Genomic DNA, 9,501 nt, shown 5'->3' with positions numbered 1-9,501 from the left:
GGGTAGTAGTGGGGAAGCAAGATCAATATAATCATCTTTAATAACTCAGATCATGAAGCGTATTCTGTTCCTGCAAGGGCAGGTAATCAGTACAACATTGCCCTTGGTAGACCTCAAGGCTTTAAAATTTTATTTTTATTAATCAATATGCTTTAATTATGTTTAAATTGTAACAAAGAAAATACATCTTGCATATAAAATATTTAAATTGCTATTCATAACAGTTCAAAATTATAGTTATGAAGTAGCAACGAAAATAATTTTATGGTTGGGGAACTCAAGGTTTCAGTAGGTTACCTTCCTTGTTTTTGACTTGGAAGTGGAAATCCTTTGGGACTATTTTTTAGTTCAATATCTATGATCATTTTTTCTGGAGGAGGTTAAGTATTGATTACAAGTTTTCAAAGAATTGAAATTGTAAATGGAAGACTAGTCACTTTGGGGAAGGGTTTGGTTTGTAAGCAAGTCTGAGAGTGAGAGAAAACTCAATTCAAATTGGACCTTAATTCAAAATGAACTTTGGGCCTCTACTTTAATCTTACTTAAGTACAAAAACCATTTATTTTATTAATGTGACATTGTATGATATTCACCTTCCTGACACGATTGCTGAAGACAAAATGGATACATAAGCAAATGTGATGAAAAATTCTGATGGTACCTGGATTTTAAGAGATACAGCACCTGGGGTCTTAAAGGCTTGTCATTAAATAAGTGACCATCTATCAAGGAAGCAACAAAGCCCATATGGAAGAAGCACACCAGCCTCTGTGATCAAGAGATGTTGATGGAAATGAGTATAAAAAGTACAAAAACAAGCAGCCAAATTGATGTGAAGGAGCATGGATGTAGTAGAGACCCAAAAACCCAATTGTAACATAATTGGACCCTCTCAGAAGGGGCACATGGAAGGCATGATAAATCCAAGGTACAGAATAGTATTGATGAAACACATAACTACCCTCTAGTTCTTTAATATTTCCCCCTTACAATTATGTTTTTTATTTGTTTGACCTCATTAATCATGTTAGACTTGCATGTGTATAATTAAGATTGTTTGATATATGAAGTGACGATAGGTAACTCTTCAGAAACAGTAACAGGAGTAATGGTTCCCTGAGGGTATGGGAAGATGGCGGGATTGGGACATTGGGCCCCCACAAATACTCCCTCAATGCAAGAACACTTTGTTTTATTAACCTCTCATTTCATGATGCTCACCTTCCTGACATGATCCCTGAAGACAAAGCGGGTGCATAAGCAAATGCAGTGAGGAAAGCTAATCATACCCAACTATCAAAAGACATAGCATCTTGAGTCTTAAAGGCTTGATGGTAAATAAATGGCCATCTACCTCAGAAGCAACAAAGCCGACATGGTAGAAGCACTTCAGCCTGTGTGATCACGAGGTGTGGAAGGTATTAGATATCAGGCATCAAAGAACAAAAAATCATATCATTGTGAATGAGGAGCAGTTTGGAGTGGGTACCCAAAGCCCATCCCGTTACAGAAGGGTTGGGTAGGGAGGAGATGAGCCAGTCGGGGTGCGGTGTAAGAACAATGAAAATACAACTTTCCTCTAGTTCTTCAATGCTTCCTCCCCTCCACTGTCATGATCCCAATTCTATGTTAAAAATCTGGCTGGACCAGAGGATGTACACTGGTAAAGACAGGAACTGGAAACACCAGGAAACCAGGACAGATGAATCTTTTAGGACCAGTGGTGAGAGTGACGATACCGGCAGGGTAGAGGAAAGGTGGCGTATAAAAGGGGACCGATTACAGGAATCGACATAAAACCCCTTTCCTGGGAGATGGAGGATGTTGGACAGTGTATGACATGAAAAAATAATAATGATTGTTAACTTATCAAGGGTTCATGGGGGTGGGAGAGGAGGGAGGGGAAAATGAGGATACCAACAGCTCAAGTAGAAAGCAAATGCTTTGATAATGTAATGATGAGGGCAACAAATGTACAAATGTTCTTGACACAATGGATTGATATATGGTTGTGATAAGAGTTGTTCAAGCCCCAGTAAAATGATTTAAAAAAGAGACAGGGGAATCTGATAGTATTGATGACCGCATAATGCCACTCAAACTCAGTAAACAATAAAAGTGTATGTGAATGGATATATTGAATGGTGTCAGATATGGCAAATAAATAAGCATTCCTGGGGAATAGGTTGGGGGAGCGAGGGGATAAAAGGAAGCTGGTATTATTGAGTTCAATAAGAAAAAATGTATTTTGAAACTTTGTGGTAGCAATTATATAATGCTGTTTGATGTAATTGAACTATGGAATATTATGGTGTCTGTAAGAGCTCCCAATAATTGACTTTTAAAAAAGAAGAAAGATTATACCCCACGAAAGCCCTATGGTACAGTTGCACTCTGCAATGTATGGGATCACCATGAGTCGGAATTGATTCATTGCAATGGATATATTATAGTCAAATCACCATGCTGTATGATATATTCCATCGTCACACTTAATTGTTACAACATAAAAAAGTATTAGTCTCCTCCCCAATATTTTTATTGACCAAACACTAAAGATTTGATAATTACTGTGAATTGCTTGTTTCAAGATTTTTCCTCTTGATTGGATGGCTAGGAGTTGGGTCTGGCCGGTGTTATTCCAAATCCCCAGGCAGCCCCTATCATATGTATTTCTTTAAGGCACTAACAGAACTGGTAGATCATAAAGTCTTAATGGAAGAAGCAGGCCCCCCCTCCCCCCTCCTGAATGATGTTAAGAATATATTCTTACAAGGATAAAACACAATGATCCCTATACGTTATTTGTTGCCTTTTTGTTCTGAGCGTATCAAACCTGCTAATTGGGTTGTGTTAGTCTGAGTACTTTAGAGAAACAAATCCACAGAAACTCATGTATAAGAGAGAATTTTGTATAAAGATTAAGTGCCCATCAAGAAAACATCCCAACCCAGTGCTTCCCAAGTCCACAAGTCCAACATTAACCCATATGTCCAACACCAATCCACAAAGTCCTCCTGCATCTCACAAAACAGACACAATGATGCCAACTGAAGGAGGAAAGCCAAGTCAGTGAATGTGTAAGCATTTCAGCACTGGCAGGAGTCTCCACACAGCTGCTCCAGCACGCAGGGCTGCATCAGGATAGTTCCATGTGACTTCTCCTCAGGGATGTCTTACAGGAAGTCATCCTTTCCAGCTAAAGCAGGGAACTGGATAAGGCAGCTGCACCCTAGTTGGACCATCACAAAGCAAGAGAGCCGAGAACTAGAAAGGCAAAGCTCGCTGAACCATTTATCCCTCTGCCCTTCAATTAACCCCACAAGTGTTTATTGGCCAGGTTGGCACAATAAACTAACTACCACATGGGTTCTGAGCTATAAATGATGGTTTATGTAGGATTTCAAATTGGGATTCTGAATTTCAGCATCGGTATTTTTTACCTAATGGGAAAGGTAGAATTATTTGACTGGAAGAACAAAATTGAACAAATTATTTTGTGGTTAAGGAGTTATTCTTTCATTTGACTTGCAGAGATTATGCCCACTTAGTTTTATGAAAGGAAGCACATCTCCTACGCAAACATTTTTCAGAGGCCACTGGCACATTTGGACATCAGCCATTACATTTTTACAAGCCAGGTCCTGTGGGAAGTCAATGCCATCTCTATGGGAATCTGTACCCCTTGGGTCTCCTTGGAACTTCTTATCTGTGGCAGACACTAATTGATCCTCAGAGATCATGGGTCCCTGCAGCCATTCCAGAGCCCAGTAGTGATCCCCGTGTTCACTCAGTTGCCCATCTGTAATAGATTGAATTATAGTCACCCTAAAAAAAATGTACTGCAACCTCTATGTCTGTGGCTATAATTCCATGTGGGAATGGGTTGGCTTTGTTACGTTAATGAGACAGAATTAGTGCAGAGTGTATCTTGAGTCCATTTTTTAGGATACTTCCATTGCTATGGAGTCGATTCTGACTCGTGGTAGCTCTATAGGACAGAGCAGGACTATTGCATGGGATTTCTGAGGTTGCGATCTTTACAAGAGTAGGCGACCCAAAGCAGACCTTTTGTGAATTGCTGACACTTCAGTCAATAACCAAGCACTTAACTACCGTGCTAATAGGGCTGTTTGTCTTGATATATAAGAGATTAAACAAGCAAACAGAGGAGAGATGAGGTAAGATAGATGTCAAGACACATGGAGGTCTTCAAGGAACCAAGAAGAAGAAGCTGAAGAGATAAGGACCTTTCCCTACACCTGGTGCCTGGACTGTGGACTTGCAGCCTCATAAAGTGTGAGAAAATGAATGTGCTGGTAAAGCCATCCATTTGGGATATTTCTGCTATAGCATTACTAGGTAATTAAGATATTATGTGAGAGAGAAATTCTAAGGTTATTGGCCTGACTGGAGTAAAGAACCTAGTTTAGTTAAAAAAAAAAAAAAGCTAGCTATTTCTAATGTATTGCTTTTTATTTTTCAGATTATAAAATTTAAATGGGATACTGAGTTAGAAATAATGGTGCAGGTAGGATTTAAAATTGGGACTTTTCAATTGAAAAAAGAGAAAGAACTGGAAGTTGAGTGGGTTTGGCTCTCAAGAGAAAAATTTAAGTATGACATAATGAGATTTTAGGAATATCTCAGTGATTACCAGAGAACGTAGTTAATATATGTATATATATAAAATCTTCCTTTATTACTTATTATATCTTAAAATGTTTTTATTGTATTTTACTAGTATCTCTGATAATTAAAATCATAGGAACTGCAGAGGAAGGGTTATTTAATGAAAGGGCAAGTCAGATATATTCCTCTCAGAACCAGTAACAAAAGAGAACACATCAATCTTCCAGGAGGTGGCGATGGTTATAATGGTGAGTGTGTGTGTGTGTGTGTGTGTGTGTGTGTGTGTGTGTGTGTGTGAGAGAGAGAGAGAGAGAGAAGAGGAGAGGAGGAATGAGCAAGTGTGCACATATAGGAGATAGACGTAAACGTGATCTCTCAGAAATCCAGTGTTCAGCGGACTGAACATCAGGACCATCAGGATCTGAGGTAACACTCACCCGGAGATGAATTTCATGGCCCAGGGGAACACTTCTCTCCACTGCAATCTTCACCCTTTCAGATGTGGGGGGCGGGGGGGGGGAAATGCTAAACGTCTCTTCAAACACTGTTCTTATAGCTGAATGCCCTTAGCCATAGGGTTATATTCTTCTGTTGGGGCCACTATAGAAATAGATTGGAAAAAAGATAGAAGGAAGTAAAGAAGGTTGGGAGGAAGAAAGAAAGAAAACGGTTGGGAGGGGAGAAGTAGATTGAGCACTAAGGGAACTTTTGTCCTCATTGCGCTGACTGGTCACCGACTTTTGTTAGTGGAGGTCTCATGTTCAGCATGGGATGTTGTCCCTTGGTTTCTCAGCTTTTAGAAAAAGATGTAACACTCTTCCCCACTTGATTCTGGGAGCATCAGAAGATATTTGGAAACATCAGAAGAATACGTATGGGTGTATCTTTATAAATTTGATCTCAGGGCACTCTATACAACTTCCATGAGAAAAATTTATGCAGGATTACCTGAGGAATATTTCTTTCTACTTTTTCTGTCAAGCCAGCTTCATTTGATCCTTGCTGATCCTTTTATGAAATTGGATTGTGTTTTGACAGTTTACTATCAACATATATTAAAAGAGACACAACTATCAAACGTATGGTTCTGCTTGCTGTAAGGACTCCGAGACTCTGTTAGGAATAGCCGTCACACATCTTTCTCTCTGGGATTATTATCAAGAATATTCATGCACCTTTTGAGCTACTTTGATTTTTCCCCCTTTATTTAAAAAACTCACAGATACTGTACTTTATGAAGTTAATATTGTGTCCCTCCATATTGGGCTCTCGAAATCCCAAGATCTGAAGTCATATCTCATGTGTGACAAATGTATAACACCTTTCAGGATTCCATCTTGGGCTATAGTCTATCTCTTAATCCCAGATTCTCACTTCACCAGTTCCCTTCTCCACATAGGTAAAATGTTATTATCATGCATTCTTGACACTACTTAATTGCTTCTTTGAATGACATGGAGGATTTAAAGTAAAACATTTTACTCACCCTTTACCTAAGGGCGTGGCTAGGTCCCATTACCTTTCATTTCTTTTAAATTAGTGAACCAAAGTTTTACTTCACTGTTTTGCAAGATGCCATCAAGTGATTTTCAATTCATTTTGACCCCATCACAGAGTATTACTACTTCTCCTTCTTCTTTTTGCTCACAATCATGGGTTTATCAGGATTGAAAAATAATAAGAATAGAGTTCTTTGTCTACAGCTATTCTTCCCAGCCATGCCATTAGGCTCTTTCTCTCTGGTCTTCAGTCTTTCAGCCACTAAGCCTTTTGTTCTCTGCCCCTCTCTTCTAGTGCTGATAAATGCCCCAAAGGACACCCCATTCCGCAAGCCTGCCTCGTGCTCAGAAGCAGTAAAATGTACCCATTCCATGAGCCAGAATCCCATCAGTCTGTCTCCGTCTCAGTGTACAGCTCCTGGTCTCTCTGCTGTCTATGCTCTTTCTTTTTTTTTTTTTTTGGAGACAAGACAAAGTCATTTTTATTTAGAGGGGAAAAAAAACAGCTGCATAATACAAAGTTAGATATAATCTCACAAAAAAACCGTCTGTGTGGGGAGGGCTGTGGCCAGTACCAGGGCCAAGGGAGTGCCGGCTGCCGCCAGGAGCTACCTTGCAGCTGTCACGCCCAGGCTGGCTGGCCTGTCCCAGGAGGTGAGGGCAAAGGGCATGGCAGTTCTCGAAGAACTGCTTTAAGATAAACTCTAGCTGGCACTCAGGGGGCTCTGGCACCACTTATTGGGAAAGATCTGCGCAGAGAGGAGGGCAGAGGGCCCTGTAAGCAGCGGTGTGTGGCTGTCTATGCTCTTTCATGAGGGGATCTCACATTTGTTTCGCTGGTGACTTTCTTCTTATTCTTTTTAAAAATTGTTTTATTGGCATACACTTCACCTATCATACAATTCAATCCTTCAGCCACAGTAAGAAGATTTGGGCAATCATCACCACGGTTCATTTCAGAGGGTGTAACTGCTCCATGGGATTTTTTTGTTTGTAATCTCAACAGAAGCCAGCTGACAGATCTTCCTCTTCCAGCGTGGCTGGGTGGGTTGAAGTGCCAACTTTTTGGGTGGCAGCTGAGTGCTGACCGTTTGTCCCATCATGGCTCCTTTCTCTCTTTCAGTTTACCAGATTTTAATTTTAAAAATATGCTTAATTTGGAATTTGTGGGTAGATGAAACTGATAAGCACTTGACTATTATCCAACTTTTGGTGGTTTGGAAGACCAGAGTGGAGAATGGTTTCTGATAGGTCACAGCAGTTCTACTGTGTACAAATGGAGTTGCAATAAGTAGCAATTGAATCCACAGCAATAACAACTGCTTAATTCTAACATGTATATTACATTAAAAAACACCCTCCATTCTTGAGTCCATGCATAGCCATCTCCAATTTTAACTTCTGAATAGCAACTGTCCCTTAATGTTGTAGATGTTATTTTGATCTGCCAACACTGCAGTCCCTGATACCCAAGTGGACACCCACACCATTGACTTATCTCAGAAAACAGATTCAATCATGACTGAGGTAGTTTGGCAAGGAGAGGGTGTAAGAAATGCCTCTACAGATTAAAGTAGTGGGGGGAAAGGGGAGTTTCAAGTACTATAATAAAAGATAAGTCCTGCCTATCTTTCCTTTCACTTTAAAAAAATGTAATAATCCTCATCTACATAAAAGAATATACAGCGAGAAATTTCCTTCTTTGTCTGATCTCCAGCCTCTTGGTTCTTTCTCGTCCCCCAGTCCCATCCCAGGCAGTCAATGTTACCTTTTGGATAAATTTCCAGAAATTTTTACATATTGAAATGGATACATGAGTGCTTTAAAAATCTTCTGGAAAAATTCTATTATCTTTTCATTCCATTTTCCATGAGCTTGTGAAACATTTTTATATTTGCCAGCCAAACATTCTCTTTCTTTTTTTGCATTTTCCTCTCTAATAACACATAATTTACTAGTGTACTGCAATTTTGTCACATTAGTATATTGAAGAGCATTCCAGTTCATTTTTTTCATATTGATGATATTTTGTCTACAAATTCAATAATTATTTAGCAGCCAATTGTGTTTGTAGATGCTTAGGTTCTGTCCTGTCTTTGATCATGAGTCACTTAACCCCCTTACCTAACTGTTCAACGTATCTTCAAAGACCTCAAAGCCAAAGTCAGCCAGTTGCTGTGGTGTGGATTGTGACTCATGGTGGCCCCATGTGTGTAACAGTAAAACTGTGCTCTGTAGAATTTCAATGCAAGACTTTTCCTGAAATGGATCATTAATCTTTCTTCTGAGGCACCTCTGGGTATCGAGAGTCACCAACTTTTTGGTTAGCAAAACTGTTTGATCCGTCAGTTAAATTTACCAAGCAGTATCACAGTGTTAATAGCTCTGCGCCAGTTTTTGTTAGGATATGACATGCTACTTAAGTCCACCTAGTGATTAAATTATTAAATCGACACCTTTTATTTTAGAAATGTTTTGTAATGTTGTGCTTTAAACTGTTTTTCTATTCTTGCAAGGTGTTTGTTACATTTAAGAAGTTTTCATAATTCTGCACCATGAGTGCTCCATCACACATTGCATTTTCAGAAAGACAGATATATGTGTATAAATATTCTATATCAAAGATATAGCTACAGATATAGATAGTTAGATAGATAGATAGATAGATAGATAGATAGATAGATAGATACAAACATGGGTATATTCCCTGTGTTAGTCCAGGTTTAATAGGGAAACAAATCAGGTAACATTCATGTAAGAAAGAGTTTTATGTCAAGAAGTAATTATAAAACAAGAAAGGGTCCTAACCCTGTCCAACTCAAGTCCAGTACTAGCCCATGCATCTGACACTGGTCCCTAAGTTCCTCTTCAGACTCACACATCCTATGCAATGACGCAGAATGCAGGACGATCTCAGGCTGGTGGGCGCAAGAGTTGTGAGAATCCAAGGTCAGTAGAAACATGGCAGGGCAGCAGGAACTCCCAGGATGGCCAACAGAGTCCCAGCGAGCAGAAAGGCAGAGAAGAAGGAAGCTCCCAGGGTCCTCTTTTCTATAAGGCCACATCCCCAAGGAGGTGCCATCACACTGTGACCTGAGTGACAGGGTGGATTCACCCCTACACTTTCATACATCTTGAAGTTCATATAACGTCATCTAACTACCACAGACTGTTTACAGTAGTAGAGAGCCCGGTCTTTCTCCTGCGGAGCGGGTGCTGGTTTCCAACCACCGCCTTGCAGACTATAGCCCAACTCGTGACCACCATGCCACAGGACCCCTTTCTCACAACAGTGCTCTCACAGAATAGTCACCCATCTGTGATTGGCTTATTTCACAATGTCCGTCAGGTTAATCCATTATATTAGGTG

This window comes from Tenrec ecaudatus, chromosome 2 (genome assembly GCF_050624435.1).
Source record: "Tenrec ecaudatus isolate mTenEca1 chromosome 2, mTenEca1.hap1, whole genome shotgun sequence".
In the NCBI taxonomy this organism is placed as follows: Eukaryota; Metazoa; Chordata; class Mammalia; order Afrosoricida; family Tenrecidae; genus Tenrec; species Tenrec ecaudatus.
The sequence above is the reverse complement of the archived record's forward strand: the minus strand, read 5'-3'. Positions refer to the sequence as shown.